The sequence below is a fragment of the Rattus rattus genome, chromosome 1 (genome assembly GCF_011064425.1).
Source record: "Rattus rattus isolate New Zealand chromosome 1, Rrattus_CSIRO_v1, whole genome shotgun sequence".
Lineage (NCBI taxonomy): Eukaryota > Metazoa > Chordata > Mammalia > Rodentia > Muridae > Rattus > Rattus rattus.
In genome coordinates, this window is record NC_046154.1 from 267,535,310 (window position 1) to 267,562,149 (window position 26,840).

The window sequence follows — 26,840 nt, forward strand, 5'->3', positions numbered from 1 at the left end:
GGGAGGGATGAAAATAAAGAGAACATCCTGCTTTCCTGTTACGTTGAATAGGGAGGGGTTATAGGTTTTATTTTTTTACTTTTCAGGGGTGGGATGTCAGGAAGTCTTAGAAAACCACGTTAAATCCTGGTGAGCAGCCCAGCATGGTTTGTTTGTCCCCACCTATACTACTCTGCCTTTCTGTGTTTAGTGTACACAGATCCTTGTGCAATTGGCGTTGTGCTTTTGGTTTTCTTTTTGTGTGACTCTTTCTTCAGCTTAAGTCCCTTGTGCGTTCAGGCAGGACCAGTAGTTTACAAGAGCTGTGTTAACTAAGACTAGCGTCCAACGTGCTGGCTCCTTCACCAGCCAAATCTGCACTGAAATCTCTTATTTCTGGGAGGGTAAGGCTGCTATCAAATTGGACCCAGAGGGAAGGAGTGAGGCCAGGTGACCAAAGCCCCTGAAGGGATGCAGGTAGGGAGTGCACTTAACCTGTAATAAAGGAGCCTTTGGTATTTGATATGCAGTTGCTGAAGCAACAGGAGAGGCCCAGGGGGGCCACTTAGTTAAAGCAAACCACACGGGATCTTCTTTGTAAAGGAACAAGGCAGCCATTTTGAGCAGCAAGTAATAAACACAAGCTGTCCCAATTATTTTTATAAGTAATCTGCTTTTAAGGAGTGAAATAACACTCGATAGCTTGTAGCCTTGAGATTTGCTTAAACCTAGGACAGGTGCTCAAGAGGTGTGTGTTTGTGTGTGTGTGTGTGTGTGTGTGTGTGTGAGTGTGTGTGTGAGTGTGTGTATGTGTGTGTGTGTGTTGTGTGTGGTGTGTGTGTGTGTGTGTGTGTGTTTGTGTGTGTGTATGTGTGTGTTTGTGTGTGTTTGTATGTGTGTGTGTGAGTGTATGTGTGTTGTGTGTGTGTGTGTGAGTGTGAGTGTATGTATGTGTGTGTTTGTGTGTGTGTATGAGTGTGTGTGAGAGTGTGTGTGTATGAGTGTGTGTTTGTGTGAGTGTGTGTGTGTGTGTATGAAATGGAGTTAGAGGAAAGCTGGATTTTCCAGAGATCCCCACGCTGCCTGCTCCAGCCCCAGCTGCCTAGAATCCTGCCCACAGGTGTCGGCTTCCTTTTAAGATCCCGGAGGTCAGTCCGTTGCTTACCTCAGGTGGTTCTGTTTGGCTTCTGTCAGTTACCCAGGAGCATTTGCAGTGGAATTTCTTCCCCAAACACGTTCTTCAATCTCTTTCTTATTTTTCTGCCTGGACTGTAACATTGGTTGGCCTGATCTGCCTGCTAAAAATTCAAAGACTCCAACTTGGGCCTAGAACCCATGTTGGGTCAACAGCCTACTGCGGTGTCAACCCCTCTGTCACTGTCAGAGTCAGACTGAATCAGGCCCTGTGCTTGCAGGGTCAGAGGCTGCAGGCCCCATTCTAAAGTAGCAGACACAGGGGTCCTGTAGTGAGAGAAGTTACTACTCTCTCTACAAAGTAGTAGACAGTAACTACAAAGTTAGTGCGTGCAGCCTAACTGGGGAGAGGTGCCCCTCAGACCTCTTCCTCACTCACTTTGTCTGCCATGCAAACAAAGTCCAAATTCTTGGACCATTCTGTGTTGCATTTTAAGGAGCTCGACTCCTTCCTGTAGATTTCGTCATGGCATGATTTATACATGGGTTCAGTTTAATCTAACCCAGATAAGTGCTAATTAGTTTTTCTGCATTTGAAGTAGCCTGTCCCTAGCCTCTCAGTGTTATCATGAATAATTGAGAGCTGCTGGCTCATAGAGCCACCCTACTACAGACGCCACAGCTGAACCTCCAGGAGGCTTGCTTCACTGCAGCCAGAATGGCAGAGTCCCATCTGGCTAGCCCAGTGTCACATGAAGCTTAGTACATGGGCAATAGGAAGGAAACCTGTTTGCATCAGGATACACAGATGTGCCCTGTGTAAGAGTGAAACCAAAGCTTTCTTCTAATCACTGGAGTATGTTGCAGCCTTTCTCCCAGAAAGCGGTCCTCTCATTGATACAGTGAAGTTCCAGTACCTCTTCTCAAATCTCCAGTCCGAAGATCAAAGACTTAGGCATGATTGAGGGCTGCCATTAAATTATAAATTTGCAAACTGCATCTTCCTTTAAAAAGTTATTTGAGTATGTGTCTGTGTGGTATGGTGTGGTGGTGGTGGTGGTGGTGGTGGTTGTGTGTGTGTGTGTGTGTGTGTGTGAATGTGTGTGTGTGTGTGTGTATGTGTGTGTGTGTGTGTGGTGTGTGTGTGTGTGTGTGTGTGTGTGTGGTGTGTGTGTGTGTGTGTGTGGTGTGTGTGTGTGTGTGTGTGTGTGTGTGTGTGTGTGTGTGTGTGAATGTGTGTGTGGTAGCATGTATGTAGAGGTGTTGAGGAATTTTGTGTGAATCAGTTCTCTCCTACCATGCGGATCCCAGGGATTAAACCGTGTTGTCTAGTTTGGCGGTGAGCATTTCTCTCTAGGTCCATCCTTGTTGGTCCCAGTCAGCATGTCTTTTTCAAAATTAATTTTCATCCCTTCTTGAATGGCATTCTCTTACTTGAATGCTAAGTATAAAAACCAGATCTATTACACAATTAGAATTAACAATTATAGCTAACTTGATTTTTGAATGTTTTGTTTCATGTGCAAAAAGAATCAGTCTGCCACTTAGCCCAGGAATCCAATTTCAAAGTATTTTGGTGGGGTGTGGGGTTTGTCACAGCATGTTTGGGGTTGTAGAGATTTTTGTGTGAGTGATCAGAATTGCACCCGGATCCACCCCCATTAAACCGTGTTGTCACACATTTCTCACACACATCTTGTTGGTCCCACACACACACAAAACAATTTTCACACACACTTGAATGACATTCTCACACACACACTAACATCCTACACACACACCACACACACAACACACATGTTTTTTGTTTCACACACACACACACACTCACACACACACACACAGCACACACACACACATCACCACACACACACACACACACACACACACACACACACTTTTCACACACACACACACACTCACACCTCACACACACACACACCACACACACACACACACACACACACACACACACACACACACACACACACACACACACACACACACACACTTTTCTCAGAGTCAGTTAGTGAGGTACCCTGAGTCCAGGGGCAGGGTCCCTGGAGATTTGCTCATAAACTCAGAGGCAGCCCTCCCACCCCAGCTGTCTGTCTTCCAGACGGAGGGCTGGGTGAGGGAGGGCTGGGTGCTGGAGCTGTGTTTTCTTACTGATTGCGTTTTGCATCTCCACAAACACATCTTGCAAAAGAGACACAGCTTTCTTTTAAATCTGTGCTCTTGTTCCAAAACAAACAAACAAACAAACAAACAAACAAATAAGCAAACACAAAAAAAGCCAAAGCAAAACCAACCCAAAAAGCCCTGTCTACTTTCAAAACCTATATCTGAGTAAGACAGTTACCCTTTTCAGTTTTAATAATTCTTTTGTATCAACAAGTGACTTCTTTTATTTCTTTTTTTCTTTTTTAGCATAGAATAGTTTATTGAGGGCCTGGGGGAGGGGAGTTAAGAGGGTAATTGGGGCAGAGAGAGAGAGAGAGAGAGAGAGAGAGAGAGAGAGAGAGAGAGAGAGAGACAGAGAGAGAGAGAGACAGAGAGAGAGAGAGACAGAGAGAGGAGAGAGGAGGAGGAGGAGGAGAGGAGGAGAAGAGGAGTAGAGGTGTAGAGGCCGGCCATGAGCCGTAAGCTTCTAAGAGAAGTGGGGAAGGAAATAGGGAGAGATGGGACAAAGGAGGAACAAGAGAGCAAGAGATGAGCTAGAGAGCCTCTTTTATTTCTTTATGTATGAGCTAAATGTGTTATAAAATGAGAATTGAGATCCCCTTTTGTGTCTGTTAGTCAGAAAAGTCTCTATATATGAGCTGGTTCAGTGGAGAAGTGTAAAAGCCAGTGTGCGCGGGAACACACTTCTTTTTCATATTATATACACACACTACCCCATTTCCACAGGAGAGCTTGTAGGCGTTGTTCTGTCACACTTCCCTATTATGTACTTTGTGCTTGACAGTGTCAGTAAGACAGCCGTAATTAAACAAGGCCCGGATTTATTGTATAGGCTGTTATTTAACTAAAGGATTAGGGAGGTGAAGGGTAGGTTATTTTCAAACGCTCTGCGTACAGAAAGCATTTTTGTCCGCTTGCCTGCTTTGCAAGCGGGGAAGGTCTGTTTACAGATCTGCAGGTCCGTTTTACGTGATCTAACAGTGCAGGCTGAGTGTTCTCGGTAGCAGTCGGAGCTGGGTTTGGTGTTGATCGACTCGGGCTGGACTCGCCAGGTGTGCGTGGCTGGGTGGAGTGGCTGTCACTCATGCCACCTGCCGAGCAGCTGGGATGTGCTGCAGGTGTGAACTGTGCAGCAGAGTCAGACAAGGGAACCAGAAAAACCTTTGCTGTCTGTCCCATTGCTTGCATGCAGAAATGTTAGTATTTTGGACTCGTTGGGTTAAATACCATATCAGCTGCTGTTGAAACGTTAATGTATGATTATTATGAAATTTTAGTTACGTGTTTGCATCGTGTCCCGGTTACATGGCCTTGTGCTACAGTGTTTTTAGCCCCTTCATCTTTACTTATCAAATTACTTAACTGTATGCCTGATTTTTTTTTTCTTAAAGAGGCTTGCACTTTCTGGAGACGTTAATTGTTGATGTCTGACATTAAAATTTTCCTTTAGAGCTACTTCAAAGGTTTACTCTAAGAGTTTTCCTTCTAAAAAGTCAGTTTCAAGTTCAGTATGTATGTGAAGGTGGTGTTCTTCCTAAGGCCGAGCGCCATCTTGTGGAATGTGCCAAGTACAGCAGTTTATTCTGTTTTTTCCTGAGGTTAAGACCTTGGACTGCATAGTCGACCTTTGGGGTGGGGTCTGGTGGAGAAAGAAAAAGAAAACCCCAAGATGAACGCCACGGGCGGTCTCCTCTCTGCCGTGTCGTCTCTTGGAACCTTCTCGTCCCAGTTTTCGGCTAGATGTTAAAAATGCCAGGTTTTCATTCGAATTTTTGTTTTTCCTTTCAAAAGTTTCTAAACTTTAAGGTTTTGAAAAAAACACATCATAAAAATGAGAGTTCTACATTTCTGTCATTTTCCTATGAGAAACTCAGGGGTTTAAAAATTATTAATTCATACAAGTTAAGTTTCCTTAGGTAATTGAGAACAGGTGCTAGATGAAAAAGTCATGTTATTATTTTTTTCAAGGATTGATTTTAGAGCTGGCTGTGTCATAAACTTATGTAATTCCAGCACTGGAGATGCTGCGACAGGAGGATTTCTGCAAGTGCTTGACTGCTTAGTGGGACCCCGTTTCAACATAAAGCAACACGAACTGAAAGGAACAGAGTCATTTTGGAGACATATATTTTGAAAGGAGACATGACCGAGAGGCTCCTGACTATGGTTTCTTGTTTCTTCTCTTTGTACAGTTACATTATATGAACACGTAACGATTAATTATTCAGTTCCTCTCTTTTCCACACCCTATTTCACATTCAAAGCCTGTCAGCAGAACTACTGGATTGCTGAGGTCTTAAAGCTGACAACAAACAGATTCCCCAGGATTTGGATTACTTCAGTCCAAACCGGTAACAACGATTAAGTTATGACAGCGAGGCAGCTCGCTAACAGTTCCCCAAGGCTTTTATCGCCTTCCCAAGTGGAGGTCAGAACCGTTGTGAGTGCCTGTAAAGGACATAGCAGCTGCATCTCTTTCAGGGTGACCAACCTGGCCTCCCACTTCTAAAATTGTACTTGACTTGTGCGTACTACCTTCTTCAGAGCCTCCCTAAAGTGTGAGAAAGCACTCTGACTGGAATTACAACACAAACACCAGTGTTTGTTGAAAGACTAGAAAAACGAAGGCACTAGCCAGCCAGCCCTGTCCTGGGAGCGCTGTCCAAGTCAGGCCGTAGCAAAAGGAGCCCTTTCCCCGGAGCGGGAAAGAACTGAAATAGCTGTTTTATTCTTAGGAAAACGTTGTCAACTGCTTATTAATTTAAGTGTATTCGTAAGCTCCTCTGCGGTGACACACTGTTAGAGCACTCTGTTTAATATTACATTCACCACTCTCATTGTTTATTAAATAAATTAATAAATGAGGTGAAGAAAAAAAGCATCTCTTCATTCTTTCTCCAATTCATCTTTTAGATTTACAATGTTTTCCCTCATGGTTGCTCAGTTCTTGTTCGAGTCTGCAGGAGTCTGTTTTCTGTAGCCTTCAGTCCAGTAAGGACTTTTGCGGAGGGGGTCTCCTCCCAATACTGTGCCCAAAGAGGACAGCTGCCTTTGGCTTCTGTAGGGAGCACAGGGAATCTTCTAGACAGTCGTCTGGGCCAGCTTGTACTCCTACTGGTTTTGTTTTCCCATTCAGGGAACAAAGCAATGAGCTGGACAAAGCCCCATGGATTAGCAGCTAGCACAGTCCCTAAAGAGCAGGGACCCACCTGTGCCATCAACCATCAGCTTTGTGCGTGGGTCCTAGTAGAGGCAGATCCTGTGAGCATAGAGACCAAGGCAACTCTTCCCTGTGTCAACAACAGGCTGCGGGTCCCCTCCTCACTGTGCTCTAGCACCATAGAGATTTAAAGCCCTAGTCTGCTCTAGTGAGGGGTTGAGGGGATGCACCCACGGACAGGAAGCAACATGGCTGCTTGAGCAGCACTAGACTCCCTAGGAGGTCAGGTTCCCTAGGAGGGAATGTTATTTGACATCCTGCTCATGGGTGAGTGATGGTTATTGCACACGCGTGATGAGGAAGGTCTTCTCTCTCCGAGCTCTTCCCGCCGCAGCTTGTTGATTGAACATCATGAAAAACAACGGTCGGAAGACGACTTAGTGGCAATCACAGGGCTTTGCAAAAATGAAGCTTGCGAGAGGCTCGGCTACGGGTTTGGAGAGTGCTTTGTGATGAGTCTTTCGGCCTTGCAAGCATGGGATCTCAGGGTTGGGGTTTTCTGCTATGGAGCGACAGGCACTGGAAAACCGTCAGCTTGCTGCTGCTCCCTGCTGAGGCCCTGAGGTGGAAGGGTCAGCTTGTGTTCTAATCACCGCTTAGGCTCAGGCTGAGGCCCGGGTGTCCCCCAAACCCAGGAAAGACGGGGGTTACTTAAGGCTGCAGTGTGACAGGGTGTGGAGTCAAGGCATGTGGCTCCGAGACTGTTGGAGCTGAGCTCTTCTGCGGGGCAGACCCTCCCTTCAGCTGTCCCTTGAAGACTGAGGCCTCCAACTCGGTTCCGTGTGGTTTACGTCAATGGTAAGTCAAGGATAGAGTCTATTTAGGCAAGTCTATGAAAGCATACAATGTCAGACCCTGAGTGTTGTCAACTTCACGTCTGCAAGAAAGCCGTCAGACCTGCGTCACAGAGCTGTGCTGCTGACTAAATTACGAAATGTTGAATGCAATAGGTTCCACATTGCACGTGCGGTACTGCAACCACCCAGGGAGTAGTTGAGTTCCTATTTGGTATTTGATGCCATACGAGGACGTGTACCTTCTTATACCATATGATTGTCTGCTAATTTGTTCTGAGACACGGTCCCATGTGGTCCAGGCCGGAACCGGCTATGAACCTGTCTTCTGTTTCTCTTGCCTCCGTCCCTAAGTGCTGGGATTCAGATGTGTGTCACCTTACCTGGCTTATGCAGGGCTGGGGACTGAGCTCAGGACTTGTCTGTGTTAGGAGAGTATTCGTCCCAACTGAAGTACATCTCCAGGATGTATCTCACTGATTTTTATGGTGCTAAGGTTCAAAACCAGGACCTCCTATGGGTCGAACCTTATCACCGAGCCACACCCTCTGGTGTATAACTGCCCAGGACACGTGGGAACACATGTAGGACCGTGACAAAGGAAGGCAGCGTTAAACTGCTGGCCCGTTGACAAACTCCATCGACACCACTGAAGCCCTGGCTACATGCACGTTACCTGAGTGAATCATTACAGAACTGTAATGGAGTGTGTGTGCTGTTTACTCACAAAGAGGCGGGATCAAAGAGACGACATAGTTTACGGTCATCTAAGTTACGGATGGTGGGACTGAAACAGAGTCGTTTGAAATCGGTTTGTGCTTTTCCACTTTTGCACTGCGTTTGTTTTGATTTTTTTTTAAAGAGGTTTATTTTGCATGTGTACATGTGTGTCGTGTGCATGCAGTTTCTGTTTGTGTTCTCATGTGTGTGTAGGTTGGAGATTGACAGTGTGTGTGTGTGTGTGTGTGTGTGTGTGTGTGTGTGTGTGTCTTCATTCATTCGTCCTTATTTAATTTGGCTGGGGCTTGATCTCTCGATTGAGCCCAGAGTTTCCTCATGGCTGGTCCAGTTACCTGTTTTGCTCTGGGGATCCACGTGATCCCCTGTCTTTGCCTTCTAAAAGGGTAGTGAAGGGTGCTTGCTACATTTGCTTTTATGTGGGGCTCGGGGATCCAAACTTGCAACCTCATGCTTGCATGGCAAGTCCTTTACCCACTGAGCTCTCCTCCAGCCCTCAAGGACAGAGGTGTTGAGGGGAGACTGTAATCGTCATTTTAAAACACGTTGGTCCACAGGTCCCCTTACGTCTTCTTCTTAGAACAAGGCGTGTGGTTCTTATGCCTTTCTGGTAGGGTTGGGTTTGCCGGTGTCCTAGTTACTTTCTCTTTGTTGTGACAAAGCACCTGATAGAAGGGAAGACTGGCTCACAGTTTTAGAACGGACACAGTCCCTCATGGTTGGAAGACACCGAAGGCAACAGGAGTGGGGCAGGTGGCCATATTGTGTGTGCAGTCAGGAAGCAGAGAGAAGGAGGAAGTGGGGTCACTCTGTACCACCTGAAGGCTTACTCCTAGTGATAGATCCTCTTCATCCAGTGGAGCTTCACGACCTCCCCAGGCAGAACACCAAGTAGTCAAACACTCGGAGTCCAGCCAGTGTTTCTTAGCCTCCTGAATGAATGCTTCGACCCTTGTATACAGTTTTTCATGTTTGTGGTGACCCCAACCATACAACTATTTTTGTTGTTACCTCATAACTGCATTTTTGCTACTGTTATAATGTAAATATCTGATATTCAGATGGCCTTAGGCAACCTCTGTGAAAGGGTCATCTGACACCTCCCTAAGGGGCTGTGAACCCATAGGTGGAGAACCACTGGTCTGGAGGGGAACATTTCTCAACCTGAGAAGAAATAGGATGTTTGGGAGAGTGGTCTTGGGAAAGGAAAACAGAAAAGCAAGTTGAAAATGGAGGAGAGGTGGGGTCACAGTACAGTTAGATGCTACCCTGGAACTCTGCAGCTGGATTTGTTCTTCATTCAAACTGAGATTTCGAGTGCGGTCCGAACTCTTAACCACCCACAGAGCAACAACCACTGGAGGGTACAAGTGTGGCGTGAGAAGGGTCATGGTCTCTGACAGCTGGTCTCTTCAGACAGTACGTCCCTTCCTGGGGAGACTGAGGTCGGAGAGGTGAGACGGGCAGCCGGTTGTCTTCCTAGCAGCCAGGAGGCTGAGGGGTTCCCCAAGAAGTGCAGGTCAGCATTCACAAGCTGGGCCGTTATGTGCTAGTTTACAAAATGGAGGAAAGTCAGGCTGACTGTAGGAACACAGACCTTTTTCGTGTGTTCTGACTTGAAAGCCCTTCTAGAGAAAGGCGCTTGAAGTTGAATCATATGTTTTCCTCTCCAACGCTATCTGTTTTCACTTCAACCTTCATGCCGGGCCAGCTGTCTCTCCCCGTTCTAGCCAGTCATCTGTACGTGCCGTCCCTCCACATGGGTTCAGGAGGTATCTTTGTCATTTTCCTTCACCAGGTTATAGACTTAGAGGTATAGCATTCATACATGAGTAAATTTTCTTACAGACACCATTAATGGAGACCTTGCTTCAGCTACATTCTCTTGGGTATCTTTTTTTTTTTTTTTGGAGCTGGGGACTGAACCCAGGGCCTTGCGCTTGCTAGGCAAGCGCTCTACCACTGAGCTAAATCCCCAACCCCTCTTGGGTATCTTTTTATGTATGTTCGAAGGGCATTCAAAATATTAATCTGATTTTGTATGAAATCTGGGTTCTGGGCAAAAAAACATGGCTTTGTCACTATTATTTCCTATTGATAGCTAGGCGAGGAGGTGGTCATGGACCCTGTCTATTCCTTTTAAGGACCACCCACCCGTCAACCTGCCGCTTGGTGCTTTATTGACAATTAGAAGACGTTCAAAGCTGGGGTATTTCCATTCTCGACCTGTACGCTTAAAGATTGCTTTATTTCCTTACACGATACATTTTTATTGCTTACTACTTGGAAAGCCTTTGTTGAGTGCACATCGCATGCTAGGCACACCTATCCACGCACCGCAAGCAAAGCACACGGAAGTCCTCTCCCCCATTGTGCTTCCAGTGTGCTTCAGTTCCCGTGCTTAAGCCCACCTTCAATCTAGCGCACTGCTCCTCAACCTCCCCGATGCTGTGGCCCTTTAATGCAGTTCCTCATAATGGTAACCAGCCTCCCCGCCCCCAAAATTATTTTTGTCGCTACTTCATAACTGTTAACTTTTCTGCTGTTTTGAATCATAACGTAAATATCTACAGTTTCTGATTGTCTTAGGCAACCCCCATGGGGGTTGTGACCCACACGCTGAGAACCATCGTCCTAGCGCATCATTAAGAAAATGCCTCTCATTCCTCAAGCTTTCCCAATGCTGTTTCAAATATATTCAAATCCACTTTCTCTGATCTCCACAACCAGGCTAGCTTAACATCCCTGCATGCCGTGATCTCCTCTTTGTTGTTTGGTGACCAGGGCTCACTGATTCAGTTGCCTTAGCTTTTTTTTGTTTTTTGTTCATTAACTGCTCACATAGTCGAGTGTTTTCCATCAGAGACGTCGTGGAACCCGTTACGGCATCTTCCTGCTCCTCCAGTCCTTGGCTCTTTCCTTTTCAGACCACAGCAATCGCCTTTCCGTAGCCTGTCCACCGGACAGTAATTATTTTAGTCTCCGGATCTACATTCTCAGCTGCTGGCGAAATACGCCTTGTGTCAGGAGATTAAGACCATCCCCAGTTTTGATGATTCATGGAGAAGGCTCCCAGGCTGAGGCGTATGTGAGGACTCAAGGCTGTGATTTATTGTGGTAAACGGATCAAAACGAAGTCAGCAAACAGAAGAGCTGCACGAGGCCATCAGGCAGAAATGTCTGGACTTGTTTTGCAGTAAAGGTGCACAGGTCGAAGGAGTCAGGAGGGTACAGGTGCGGTGCTGCCTGCCAGAGAAGCGCATGTCGTTCATAGACCCAGAGCGTCTGCTGGGCTGCTTAGGTAGGTAATGTCTCTTTGACACATTACCAAATTCCAGGCTCCAGAAGGAACAAAAGGTCCAGACTAAGTCACAGTGGTTCTTTGTGGACATCTCTATGAGTGTTTACATGAACAGCAAGCCCTGTCTCTTGGTTATGAAGTTGTGTGTGTGTGTGTTTTGTGTGTGTGTGTGTGTGTGTGTGTGTGTGTGTGTGTTGTGTGTGTGTGTGTGTGTGTGTGTGTGTGTGTATATGCGTGCGGGGGTGGGGTTTCTTCTTAAATCCCAATTCTTGAGAGTCAGCCAGAGGCTAGTTTTGCCAACAGGCCTTTCTGAGGTAGTGATTCCTGTCACATCACTACCATCAACTCTTATCTCCAAACTCCTCCTAAAACTCAGCTCTGGATTTCTTCTTTTCACCCTGTACTGATTGGACCCCCACATTGTTTAGGTAAAGTTTTAGAACTAGGGATATGGGGATATGCAAAAGGGTGTTCTCTCTCTCTCTCTCTCTCTCTCTCTCTCTCTCTCTCTCTCTCTCTCTTTCTTCTCTCTCTCTCTCCCCCTCCCTCTCTCTCTCCCTCTCTGTCTCTCTCTCTCTGATCTATAGGAGAAGACAGAAGATGAGGAAATGAACAGGAAATATAACAAAATCAGGTTCCAAGGCTGAGATAGTCAGATGGTAGGATGGGGGTGGCGGCCCTATTGAGATCCCCAGGCTCATCTGAAGAGACATGATTTTTGTCAAAGACTTAAAGCGACATCCAGGAAGCACAAACCCCAGAGATGTCTGTGTGTGTCTATGCATGCCAAGGCCAGAGGACAACCTTAGCTACCGTTCCTCCAGTGCCACCCACCTCATGTCACATCTATTTTTTTTTAAATGTTATATTTTTTCAATAGAATTTGTATGGCAGTTTTAAAAGAACACATCGACCGTCAATGTAGCATCGTTAACACAAATAAGTGTTGAGTGTCCATCGGCCCAAGCAGAGGGTACATTCTAAGGGTTGTAAGCCTTTTACATTTGACTAGATTTACAGTTTACAGATAAATGTCATTAAATATCGACTAGGCAGATTTCTGTGGCAGAGACTGGAGGGGAATACCAAGGTAAACGAAATATCTTCAGCTATGTTATTGAATTTGAATCTCATAACAGCCGTCTGAAGTGGTGGGGAAATTTGCTGATTTCACATTAGCGATAAGGAGTGCTGGAGGGGCTTGTGAGAGGGTCAGTGCCTTTCTCTCTAAGGCAGCCACACTTCTGGTACCCACTAAAGTGTACTGTTTACTTTATATTCAAGGCTGTCAGTAATCTGGCCTTAACGTCTCGCTCCTTCCTTTGTCCTTCATTAGCCTTCACTTGACTGAATCTTCTTCCTGTCTTTGAAGGGGACCACATTTAAAACAATTTCTTTTTTTGAGACAGGGTCTCATTATACTGTCCAGGCTGGGGTGGTGTTCATACTGGCCTTGAACTCTTGATCTTCTAGACCTCTTTTCCCAAGTGCTGGGATCACGGGCCTGTGCCCCCATGTTTGGTGAGGCCGAACCTTTCTAATAATTTTATCGATACTTCCACTTCTGTTTTCCGTATTTGTTAATGCTTATTGGGATCTAATGACGAACTGCTGAGTAATTGCAAGCAGCACGAGATACAAAGGAAAGTGGAAGACATTTCCTATCTTCAAGGGGCGTCCAGCCCAACAGTAGAGACGATAACGCTCAGGCTTGATCTCCTCCCCTTCCCCATTTCTCCTCTCATCAACATTCTGTACCTTTCTTAGCAAAAATGTCACCTCTACAAAGTCATGTCTGCTCACCCCGGTCATGTTAGCACTTTGATGTGGTAGTTATAGACTGTTGACTGTTTGTAATTTCGTGGTTATTTTTAGCTCCTTTGAGTCCCCTACTATGATGACATTCAGTTGAGTGTGTAGCAGTAAGTATGGTATGGGCGGTTTTATGTGATTTGAACGCCGAGTTAATCTAACAGCCACTTCAAGGTTGGCTGAACTTAATTTTCATGACCCACCTTGACCATGTACGTCTTCCAGCTCTGCCTCAGCGCATGACCCGTACAGAGGGCCTGAATAGACATGATTATGCCACACGGCTTCCTCCTCCTTCCCCAGAGCTACCTGGATGGGAATGTTTGCATCACCCAAGGCTGATGGACTCACGGGCTGGCCCACAGTGTTTCAGCTCATTCACACATGTGTGTTAAGACAAGGACATTTCTGGTTGTGTGGATGCTTTGTTATTTGATGAGTGATTGAGTTTGGTGACCATTTTGGAGGAGAGGAAGTTGCCCACAGAAAAGCAGATATAGGTGAGACACACTGGGGAGGTTCTGTCAGCTGGTCCTAATTGCTTCTCATTCCTGTAAGCCGGAGCATTAGTGTCTGTCCCTCTGAGATTCTCAGGATGTTAAATAAACCCTTCTCTACAGCTCCACAGAGTCCTCCCTTTCTACCTACATTGCTGTCACCAGCACTGCACTGGGCCCAGTCTTCTCGGAACACACACACCTCAGTCTTGTGCAAAAGTCTTAAGCTCCTGCTCGGAGCCACCTTCTTGGACCGGTTGTTTCCCTTTGCATGTGTGGTACTGAATTATCCCATTGCTCTCTGAGCTGATGGCCTCTCTCACTTACCAGTTGAAGCTCCTTCTTTATTCCACTGAATATGGGTTTTGTTCTGGCTTTTACCCCTCTTCACACTCCCGTTGTTCCAATCAATCTCTCCATCGTCGATTGTCATCTCTATGCGGATGATGTTTAACAGAACGAGTACTCCACACACACTTCCTTGATCCTCCCCTCCTGCAACTCCTTCTCCATCCTCCTGCTCCCTCCTCAGAGCCCCGATTTCTGCCTTCTATGGTTTTGCTTATTGTCACCCGAAACTTAACAGATCAAGAAAGATTCGTAATATTCCCCTCTACAAGGCTAGGCATAGATCTTGTATGCATTTTAAAGAATTTCTTGGGGCTGGAGAGATGGCTCAGCGGTTAAGAGCACTGTCTGCTCTTCCAGAGGTCCTGAGTTCAATTCCCAGCAACGACATGGTGGCTCACAACCATCTGAAATGGGATCCAATGCCCTCTTCTGTGTGTCTGAAGACAGCAACCGTGTAGTCATATAAAATAAAAAGAAATCTTAAAAAAAAAAAAAAGAATTTCTTCTCAATGAGTCTGAGTTCTTGTGACTTTTTATTTTCTGAAAATGGTATACATTTCCCAATAGGGATCTAGTTATGAGTTTTATGACAGTGCTAGGTACATTCAGTGTCAGACTAGAGTTTGAGGACTTTTTATAATTACAATGATTATTAGGACTATGAGAGTGATGGGACACACAGACCTTCCTTAAATCCCACAATGTGAAGATCATATGGATGCAGATTTGGGTGGAAGATGGAGGCCATTTTCTTCTTCTCTGTGATCCATTTCAGAAGTCTAGGATACAAGGCAAACATGCGTGCCAGAGTCCCAGGAGTGGGCTGATCTCATTGACCTACTATAGCATCTTCCAAAACCGTTTCCATGGGTGAGAGCACCATGTGACGTGGGTGTTGAATAACTTACCTCACAACGTCCCACACAGAGCCCATTTGTACTCTAGCAAGCTCCTTCTTACGTTACACTTGCCTTGAAATTCAACTCCTGAACTGATTCGTTAGCGCTCACAGTAGGCCAGAGGAGTCTGAGATCTACAGAAAGCAGGCTTGGCTCTAAGGTGGTAGTGGAATTCTAGTAGCAGGAAAAATGGCCTGTTTGACTGAGTCGAAAACTTCCAGATTTCGCCTCTCCTCACGAAGACTGACCACCATTTCCAGCTTAGATGCAGCAGCATCAGTTTGAGGATATGTGGCATGCAGATGGCCAGGCGTTTTGCCAAAATTAAAAGGACCTTGAGCATGTGGCCCCCGGCTTCACAAAGAATCTTTAACATTGCTGAGAATTCTGTACATATCCTAGTCCTGGCAGAGGAGAGTGGCTCACAGCCAAGCTGCTTTATTTAACCTCATTGCTTCAAGTCTGGTCCTGAGCGTGCTCAATTAGAAAACCCCAGATGCTTTCTCTAGCCCTAGCGGAAGGCATCCCGTTAGTAATAAGTTTGTAACATAGTGAAAATCAGGTTTTCTAAACTCAGTTGTCTGAATGTCTGTGCTGATGAGACCACCTCTGAGCTGCCTTGGTAATTCATCTTCATAACTGTAAAAGATTCCCAACTATCTTCCGTATCAGCAGAGGGATAAACTCATTTTCAGCATGTGCTAGGGGATTGTTTTTATGGAGCATGAAACACCAGTGCGTCTCAAAGAAGCAGTAATCACAAACGTCACATTGTAGCCATGTTTATTCACCACAGGAGCTCAGTGTGTTTTGAGTTCTGCTCATTGGGATCACATAGGAAATTGTGTTGTGTTTTCTTAATAGGCCGATTTTGTTAGGGAAAAGAAAACCCTCTGGAATTTATTGTAGGAGTGCTTTCCTCTCCTTTGGACTCTGTAGGAAGCAGTTATCCAAGCGACTGCTGTTCTGAGCCCAGCGCTCAGCGCCTGCTCAGTGCCCGGGCCCAGGTGGTACAGCCGAGGAAATGGGTTTGCAGGCAGGAGAGCTGGATCTTCCTCTGCTTCATGTGTGACTTTGTACAAATGGCGCCCTGAGACCGGAACAAGCTTACAAGGGGATCCACACGTATATGTCCATTTTATCCCAACTACATAAGGATATAAAGCCGTCCAGAAGTGGACAGCAGTGTTTATGTCACCCGTGCCCCTTTCCTGTTAAGCCGGGTGGTTTTAAATGAAGAGTGACATTATATTTTCAGATTTAGAGTCCACTCCCTGAGCACCTGAGTCTTAGCTGCAGTGCACACCTACTGTGCTTTAATCCACGGGGTTGGCTTTGACATATGCATGGGAAGTGATGCTTAGATACGGTTTGGTGCCTGGTTGGTTTGCTTCTTCTTTAAAGTTCATCTCTATGAGCTGCCGGGCCAACGCTGTGGGGATGGAGGTGGCTCCTGCCAGGTCCAAAGCCCCTCCCGACCTCCAATGGCTGTGCTGGTGGCATTGTCCTAAATACAAGGACTCTGGCCAGGTAAACAGCAGGGTTGTTACCAGGAAACCAAGTCTAAAGGTTTCTTCTCACTGGAAAAGCAGATCTCCTAGGACAGTTCTGTTCACCAGGAACCTCCCTTAACCTTCCCCCAAAGGTCAACTTCCTCTGCCAAGGGCCCCTACTTCTGGATCAATCCTGTATCAGCTCAGATCTCCACCCTACTGAGTATCATCTTTCTGGCCACTTTGCTCTTTCTCTACACTCCAGCCCCTCCTCCAGATGGCCTTGGCCGTTTAATCCCTAATAAATCTTTCTTCCTTCCCATGGAGCAGTCTGCTTCAGCGTCCCTCTGTGTCATCACTTCTAGCTGCCATATGGGTAGAGTGACAGGTGGAGCAGCAAGCACAGCTCTTTTGGGAGGTCACCTCCACTCACTTACTGAGGAATCTATGGAGAGACAGGTTATGATTCTTGAAGATACTTTCACTCCATCAAACTTATGCCCCTTTGTTATCTGTTTGTTTGCTTATTTACTTTCTTGTTTATTGAGAGTTTACTTTGAAAGCGATGGATATGGGGGCTGGAGAAAGGGCTCAGCAGTCAGGAGTTCATACTACTCTTGCAGAAGACGAGTTCAGCTCCCAGCACCGACATCGGGCGACTTTATCCTGGAACTCCAATTCTGCGGATCCAATACCCCTTTCTGGCTTCTGCAGGCACTGCGCAAACACACATTTTCATAAACATGCACATAATTTAAAAAATATTAAAAAGTCTGTTTAAAATTCAATACATGTTTTGTACAGAGCGTTTAGGATCACAGAAGACAAAGACCAAATGAGGAGGGAGTTAGAAGGGGGGCGTGAAGGAAGGAAGGAAAGGGAAAGACAAAAAGGGAAGAAAGCAATGGAAAGAAATGAAAGGCTGGGAAGATGGTTCAGCCGGAGGAGGGCGCTGTGTCTTCCTCACGAGTGCAAAGCCGTAGGTTCAGTTTCTAGGGCACCGCAGAAAGCCAGCCCTGGTGATCCAGCACTAGGAAGGGGAAGGCTGGGAAATACAAAGTTGGGTGTCTTTGGCTACTTAGTAATTTTAAAGTTAGGGTGGGCGGCTTGAGACCCTAGTTCTGACTCCAACAAAGAGAAGTCAGACCCTTTTCTACCATCCGGACTAACATGATTATATTTTTTGTTCCTAAATCATCCCAGACACTTTGTGTTTTATGAGCTAGCATGGCTGTTAATGGTTGCTAGGTTTCTCCTCACAGAGATACATTGTAATGTGCTGCCTCAAATTCCATTCCTTAAGCCGATCTTTTTTTCTTTCTTTCTTTCTTTTTCTTTTCTTGTCTGTAGTCAAGGGAATGTCTTTGTATCTAAATCTTTTTCTCAATGTCTCACGTGGGAAGAGCTTCTAGAGAAGAGCTTTTAGGAAATGAGCTGACTTTTAAAACAGCCATAGAAGCCACTATGCCGTGGCATTTTCAAAGGAGCAGAATATGTTATGTTCCCATGGTGGTACCCGAGAGCCATTTTCCTACAAGGTCTCTTGCACTGTGTCACTGCTCGGCCCTCCTTAACCCATGTGGTGTGGGGTGTGCTTCTTATTTTCTTTATCAAGAACACTGTGAGCTAAAATGGAACTTCTGCTCACAGAGTGACAGGATAATGTCCTGGACCTGCGAATTCTCCAAGGATCTGTGAGAAGCAGATGAAGCAAGGGAGGCACTTTTAAAATCCTCATTTCAAATAAGAGAAACGCGCGTGTGTGTGTGTGTATCTACTTCCAGATCCACAGGTAGCAGGAAGACAGAGCCCTTGGACCTGAATTTGACTCTTGAAACCTCAAAGGCCACCCCCACTGTCACACTTTCTCCAACAAGGCAACACCTCTTAATGCTTTTTAAATAGAGCCATTTTCTTGTGACTGAGCATTCAAATCTGTGAGCCTACATGGGGCCTGGAGGTGTGGGGTGCGGGGCAACCTTATTCAAACTACCACAATGTACTTATTCTAAGGAACTGGGAATTTGCTTCATCATTGTTTCAAGAATGGGAATGGGATTAAATAGTTATAAAATACTGGCCATTTCTTTCGTATCATATAAAATTTGTACTAGTCCTGGTGTATTGCGTGATGATAATGATAGCATTTATAGAGGGAAAGACAAAGTTAATAATACTTAACGGTTTTTGGTAAGAATTTTGGTTACTTAGCCCATGTAAATGGGTAAGTCTGTTAAACGTCCTTTTGACCACTTTTGCTTTCTGTTGGTGAGTGACAACCAGCTGTTTTATATCTTGAGAGAGATCAGTCTCAACCAATATCCACTGCAGTGGGGAGGATTTGGGGAACCCAGAAATTCAGGGTTTGGAGCTAGGACATAATTTTAGATGTGGGTGGTGATCTATGTGGGAAGATCTTTTTGATATTCAGAGGGAAAACAATGGTTTTATTAGGACTGAATATTCAGTATGTAAGGAGATGAAACATGGGCTAACGAACATATCTACGGGATCCATTGGCACTTGGTTTCAGAGACAAGGCGGGGCCTGTTATTAGAACTCCTGTCTAGAGTCAGTTATCAGAGCTGGACCAATAGCAGGGCTGACCCAATATCTACTTCTACACTGAGCTAAAGTTTGTTCCTCGTGAGGATGCTACTGGGCCAATGCCCAAGATAAGAACGAATACCCGAGAGGGATTAAGTGGCACAGGGTGGGGGGATTGGAATAAGACAGAGCACGGCACTGTCACCCAAAGGTTACTATGAATGTTTTAGAAGCAAGAGGGATCTATGATGACCTAGAAGGGACAGCCCTAGACTCAGTGTTATTTAACACTTGCATTAAGTTGATAGATTAGAGAACAAATCTTTAATTACTCAAATGACATTTTCCCGTTAAATAAAAATACTGGATACATGATTAAAACTCCAAGTAGCCCAGCAGGGACAACAGCACAGTAGAGATTTAAATAGAAACAAGGAGGCAGGTGACCTGTCACTTTCAAAGCACAGGCCAGAGAGGCCTCAAGACTTCTTTTGACCTTTTCTGGGAAACTTAGGAGGTACTGATTGAATTCCTAAATGCTGACATTAATAACTGTAGTGCTGCCAACTTGAAGGTCTCCTGAAATTGCTAGATTTTTATGGAGTCAAGTTACATTTAGGAAAATAATAAAATATTTATCAGCCTTATCTTGGTGCTACATGGCAGGTACTTTATAGTATGGCATACTCTGGCTTCTACACCACACACACAGACATACACACATATATACATACATATATACACACATATACATACATGCATACATGTACACATGTGCATATATATAAAACACTACACACGTACACATATACAGATATACATACATACACATATACATGTACATATCCATATAGACACAGATACACACATACTCCATTACATGCATACACATATACTTATTCTCTCTCTCTCTCTCTCTCTCTCTCACACACACACACACACACACACACACACACACACACATATATGTATACATACACACAATACACACACATACACACATATGTGCACATGAACACATACATATTTGACTAAAAGCCAAGTAAAGTGGGTACCTGGAAATTCTGTAAGGAAAATTTACCTATTATTGTAGGTCCTGAGGCAGGAGTAATTTCCCTTTTGCTGGTCTTTTATTAGGAACTTTCTTCCAAAATTGAGTGTTGAGGACAGGAGTTCAATTGAGTGCTAGAGGAAGTTAATGAATGCAGAGTGAAGCAGCCACATTTAAACCGTTTCTCTCTCCATAGATGAAAATACCAGCATGGTAGAAAATTTCGTTAGCTGGGTTTTCATGGGTAGCATTAGTAATATTCAGTCTCATTCACAATCAGCTATAATGTTTGAAGCCACCTCGCTCCCCTTTTAGACTAAGAACAAGGCAAAGCAGTAGAGGATGGGGACACCTGTGGTCTGAGATGAGGGCTCTAGGGAAGGGCTGACATTAGAGAAAACGTTAAAGGATTTGATATGCCTACTCTTAAGAGCTTGCCAGTGGGCTGTTTCTCGGAAGGATTACGTAACACAAAGACTGGTCTTCATGAGTGCAGCCCCGTCTGGACCATTTTATGCCTATCCTCGGTGCTCTGGGCGTCTGACCTCTTGGCACAGGATCCCTGTCCTTTCTCATCTTTCTCCCGCCAGGAGTGGCGAGCAAATCTTCTCTCTGCCTCAAGGAGTCCTTTATGCGCTCAAATACCACCGTTCTGATGGCTCCGCTTTCCCTCCACTGTATGAAACAAAGCCTCATTCTCTACCTTCCACTCCTATCACATTTAACCATGAAGTGCTTGCCGAATATTCAGCTTGTACGTAAATGTGTGCCCACTTCATCGGTACTATTTGTCAGTCTATCTACTTTTCTACCCACCCATCTATCTATCTGTCTATATATCATCTATCTATCTACCTGTCTACCTGTCTATCTATCTATCTATCTATCTATCTATCTATCTATCTATCTATCTATCTATCTATGTATCCATCCATCCATCTCGTGGAAGCTGTAGTGTGTCACAGTGTGTCCACACTTCTTTGCTTGCTAATGTCTAGTGTGATAGTCTGGTATAGAGGCCTCTAGCTTCTGCTACTCAGTACTGTGCAATACTGTCCAATACTGGAACACCACTGTGACTCCTCTAGGATATGCTGTCGGTGTGCTGTGCTGTGTCATGGAGATCCTGTAGTCTTGGATCTGTAGGACCGGCCCCTTCATGCAAGTCCATCGATGGGGTCCAATTCAGAGCCCGGGATCTGGGCCTGAGAGGTATCTGAGCAGGTCAGCCCACTGGCTCTCCCGCTCTCAGGCCCTCAGGGCCGACTCACCAGCAACACCCTCAGTCAGGGCCAGCTCTACCCTGCTGCCCAGGAGTGGGCAAGAGACAGGGCTGGCTCTCCTATGCTCACACCCTCAGGGCTGGCTCAGCAGCCCCCGCCCTCACATCCAGGACCAGCTCTGCAGCTCTCTGTGGAGAGGCAGGGCCAGGTCTCCCTCTCTGATAACCTCAGTGTCACTTCTCCTGTCTGCTATAGACGGCAAGGGGCAAAGCAGGAGGCACACTCCCCCCAATAGCACCACGAGGCAGTCAAGTGTTAGGGCCACCTCTCCCATGCTCATGCCCTCAGGGATGGCTCTCCTGTGCCCCCTCCCCTCAGGGTCACTTCTATTATGCTGCCCTGGGGAGGTGCAGGGCCTGCTCTCTGGAGTGCTGCAGCTGGCTAGGCATTGGGATCATCTTTCCTACTCTCAGGCCTCCAAGGGCCAGCTCTCCCATAATGCCTAGGTCAGGGGTGGGGCCAACTCCACACAGCCTTCAGACATCAACATGTCCCTGGGTACCAGGCCAGACCAGGGACCTCCACCTGGCCTTTGGTGGTAACAGACCTCCATGGACCCAGATGTGACCCTTGGTGGCAGCCTGGCCCAGGACCCTATCATGGTCCTAGGTGGCATCACTGTCTACTCAATTCAGGCTGTTTCTCCCTACCCTGAAGTCACCAGTTCTGCCTCTCCTCACTGTGCCTACATCCTTCTGTTTCTCTCTCTCTTCCATTTCTCCACCACTTTCTTGATCTTCTTTGCGGTGACCAGGTGAGTGTCTGGCGTCACCTCAGGAGGGCTATACTCTGCTTGTACCTTATGGCACTGGGCAGGGGTCATGTCAGGCACGGGCTGCAGGCCTGCTCAGCCCTGGGCTGGTGGTCATCTCAGGGTAGGCCCTGTCTGGGACCCACGGTGCCAGTCTGGTGGTCTGCTGTATCCCCATGTGAGGGTTGTCTGTCTGGGGCTCATTCCCGCCCCAGGCAGGGCTCTTCCAGTCCCGTTGCTCACCGACCTGGGGGCCCATCCCAGCCTTCGAGGTGCCGGACTGTTGGTGTTTGTCTCGGGCTTGCTTTTTTAGGAAATGTTAGTCTCCTAATCATTCGGATGCTTGTGGGTCAGAACCCTGAGTGTGGACATAGCCTCTCTCTTCGCTGCCACCTGCTGGCGCACCTGTGACACAGCAGCCACACCTGCAAGGCCTCTAGAAGCAGGGTTTTTTACTTTTAAATTTCTGCACTTGGTTGCAGCAACCCCGTCCGTTCCCAGGATAACTCACGTTCTACACACCGGAGCATATCTGCCACGACGGGTACTTCGCTTCCCAAATATGACGCTTTCCTGTAATAGACCTCCTTTTACATTTTATTTTGCCTTGTAGCTGCTAACATTTACACTTTAATGGTTGAGCACTGCAGGGTAGATTAGTTGAACTGTTAAACGGGTGGCAGAGGGGCTGGAGAGGCGGCTGAATGCTCTTCCAGAGGAGAGGCTTTAGGTCCACTCACCCAGATAGCAGCTCAGTTTTCTCTAGTTTCGGGGGGAATCCATTGCTCTCTTGCTTCTGTAGGTGACACATACACACACACACACACACACACACACACACACACACACACACACACAGCACACAGACTAAACACTGTACACATAAATGAAGAAAAAAATAATTAAAAAAAACAGGCAGCAGAATAGAAGTCTTACACGAGGGTGGGAACTTTTGTTAACTTCTAAGAGTGTCTGCTAGGTGGGAGGCAGTAAATATTTGTCCAACGGAAAAAAAAAACAATAAATTACTATTTTACCCCTTTGGTTAGTATTATCTGATAAAGTACTGATGGTTTACTGGTACTTTTCCATGAGACTTTCAATGGTTCGTTTTAGCCTTAGATCTCCTAACAAAAGGTCCCTTTATTTTGTGGTTATATTACAACAAGAACAGACTACACAATGCATTGATTTACTTACTATATTTTCTTGCTATGCTTTCCCCTCAAAGCCATCTATGGTGGTTTGTATGTGCTCACTCAGGGGGTGGCACTATTAGGAGGTGTGGTCTTGTTGGAGTAGGTGCGTCACTGTGAGCGTGGGCTTCAAGACCCTCATCCTATCTATCTGGAAGTCAGCATTCTGCTAGCAGCCTTCAGATGAAGATGTAGAACTCTCAGCTCCTCCTGCACCATGCCTGCCTGGACGATGCCATGCTCCTGCCTTGATGATAATGGACTGAACCTCTGAACTTGTAAGCCAGCCCCCATGAAATGTTGTCCTTATGAGAGTTGTCTTGGTCATGGTGTCTGTGCACAGCAGTAAAACTCTAACCGAGACATCCAAGGAAGATTTATCATCACCAAGATTGCTCATTATTTACAACAATTCCAAAGGAAAAGATTCAAAAGCTAAACGTATAAGCACACTGAACTTTCCATAAGGGACTTGTCTACCTCTGAAAGTTCATCCGTGCATGGTCTGTGTGTTCTTAGACTTAAAAGTGGAGGCTTGGCATGGTGGTACACACCTTTCATCCCAGCACTTGGAAGGCAGAGGCAGGGGGAACTTGGGTGAGGTCAACGTCAGCCTGTTCTGCAGAGTGAGCTCCAGACGGTCTTAAACAGAATAAAACAAAAATGCTTAGTGACACGACAGTATCAAAGGGGCTGCTTTATGTTCAAGTTTTAAATGTCTTAGTGCCTAGATATTTAACTAGTATAGAATGAGTTCGGTCATCCGGCCCGCAACACTGTGATTGGGTCGGATTACATTTGATGGACTCATGGTGAGGTAGAGGTGGACTCATTCCGGGTAAAGGGTTGGATCAATTTAAAGGGTTCTGTAGGGGGATTAGGAAGGAGCAGCAGGTGGAGGTAAGCTGGTCCCGTCTGGTACTCAGTGTGTTTAGAACTAATACCCTTTGCCACCAGGTGACACATTGTTTTCATAGCCTGTATCAACCATGCCCCCAAAACGCGATATAAATTAATTTCAGCACGGCACGGAGCCATACAGTACACCTTAACCCAGCAATAAAGAAACATCGTGAAATCTTTCACGTTCTTTGTTTACTGTCACCACGGTGAAAGAGAAGTAATTGGTTTTCATTTATGTTAACAGAAATACAGTCAAAAGCTACAGTGTTGCAAGGAACCGATTTTTATGTCTAACTCTTAACCAAAGGTCTCACGAGCTCTCTGCGATTCATTTCAATACAAGTAATTCTCTAATGCGCTGCTTGGATATCCGGGGTAAAATACCCAGTGTGAGAGGCAGATACGCTTTGCCCTTTCTGTGTTTCTGGTACATTCTGGGGAGGACTAAGCAGGTGGGAAGAGGAGGTTCTTGCTCCCTGTATTCAATCAATGCAAGCTATGAACCCACAGCCTGCAAATACCAGTGTTGGTTGTGGGTAGGCGGAGAGAAAGGGAAGGTAGGAGCAGTCCTCTGCAGAGAGAGACAGTTGTGCCAGAGCGCGCCCTGACCCTTGCTCCCCTTCCTGTCCTCTTTCCCCTCTCAGACTGGCAAGCCTTCTGAGCATCTGGGTCAGTCAGCACACTCCATGTGGCCGTGCTGGGACCACACTTACCCATCTTATCCTTGCTCTGAATCTGATTTGGTGACTGAATGAAATAACTGGCCATTGCACAACGTCTTGCAGCGCTCCTGTACACCAAGCTGTAGCCTGTGCTAGGCTGTCAGCGGAGAAGAGAATGGAGAAAGGCTCTGCCATTGGAGCTTGCAGCCTCCGGCTGAATGCATGAGAGCGAGCCTTGGGAGGAGTCGCAGTGAGGAAACAGTGGATTACTTTTCCTGCTGAGCGTGCCTGGGCTGAGGACATCCGCAGTGACAGCACGCGTCTTTGCTCTCATTCATAGAATCGGTTCATTTTGGATGCAGGAGCGGTCCAAAAAAACAAAAAGCCATGCAGATATTTTGAAACACTGAGACCAAAGGGAGAGGAAGCCGGAAGCCTCAAAAGGTTGAAACTTGACTGTTTGACTTTGTTCATCGTGAATGGCTCTGTGGTGTACTCAGTGATGTAACTAAGAAGAGAAACCATGTTTACTGGACTCTGTGATGTCGGTCTGTCTGACCCCTTAGGGGGAGGGGGAGGAAAAGAGAACCTTATTTTTGAGTTAGGATCAGTGGATATGAGCACTTTACCGTTGCGAATAGAGGCTCTGTTACTTCCTGCACCCACATCCCTGCAACTTCTACTGTTTTGTTTTGTTTTTGTCTGGTAATGTAAAAGGGTTGTTTGGGCCGTGGTGGTCAGCAGTGTCAAGGAGAGAATAGAAGTTGAGTCAGTAAAATTGGGAAGGATGACTTCACAGTGCCCGGCAGCATGTGCTCTTGACTCAGTGACACTTAGAGCTGAGATCAGACCTCAGAGCGGAGGAAAGGCGTGGGAGGAGCCTGAGGGGAGGGCACAGGGGGGGAGGAGCTGCAATTGATGTCAAACACAGCAATCTTTCTGCTTTCTTAGGAATCTTGCTTGAATTATTAAACAAAGTATAACGAGGAAAATCTCCCAGTAATCCAGTCAACTAGAGACCACCAGTGCTAATATTTGGGCATATTTTATGTACATGTACTTTCTGTGTATATTCTTTATCTTCATGATTTTTGCATCTTCAAGTCTTAAAATCATAAGTCTATGGCCACAGGATTTTATCACATTGCATGAACTGTGACGTGAACTGTGCCCGATTCCAGTACCATGCTGTGGAGGGTATGCATGGCAGAGTTCTTTCTGACTTCTGCTCTTTCTGACTTCTGCTTGGTTTATAGGAGATCCAGGCCACTGATCGGAGAGTCCAGATTTTAGGGCGACACATCCCTCTGCTGCCCCCACACGGGTCCATTCTTCTTTCCCACAACCAGCAGATCCACAGCATTGTATTTCCCTAGCACCGATTCAGGTGAACCGAAGCCATGAGGTAGCATGGCCACTTAACCCATGCTGGTTGAGATGGGTTGCATGCAGTCCTCCAGCGTGTTTGTTGGTAGTGCGGAGGCAAGGACACGAAGGCACCTTCAGCGCGTGTCCCCCGTCAGGCACATTGGCCCGTGACTTCTAAGAGGTGAGGCCGTTAGCTGTCCTATGCGTTGGTTAACTTTACCACTTTCATCCTTACATGCGAGAAGGCAGAGTCGCAGAGGAGTAAGACACCGCTCACTGGAGGGGCAGTGAGAAGTGGCTACGTTAGTTATCAGCCTCAGTTTCCCATCCGGGAGCTCCTCTTCCTACTCACTGCGCCATGGCAAATGTCTGCAGAGAACTCATTTTTAAAAAGGATTTTTGGGCAGAATAGAACCAGGAATGTTCATAATATCAGAGCAGTCGATTTTCACCCCTCCTCTCAGATGTCTCTAAATTGTTACTGTAAGAAGGAGACATTTTCAAGAGGTTTTCACAGCTTGGAATCTTGGAGCTTAGGCTGCTTAGTTTTTGTCATCTTGACACAAGCTGGGGTCACCTAGGAAGAGGGAGGCTACAGTTAACAAGGCATCTCCATCGGCTTGGCCTGCAGGAAAGCCTGGGTGGGCATTTATTATGTTTTAAGTTGATGATTGATG

General features: G+C 46.1%; 1 protein-coding gene and 1 non-coding gene across 2 annotated transcripts in view; one reads left to right on the forward strand and one right to left on the reverse strand.

Moving 5' to 3' along the window:
* The window catches only part of Tmem117 (transmembrane protein 117), a 433,233-nt gene that overhangs the window by 20,440 nt on the left and 385,953 nt on the right, over positions 1–26,840 (forward strand). The gene's annotated exons all lie outside the window — the stretch shown is intronic.
* On the reverse strand, positions 22,350–22,481 carry LOC116890525. The gene has a single exon (XR_004386707.1). It is a non-coding gene; the product is annotated as a small nucleolar RNA SNORA17 (small nucleolar RNA).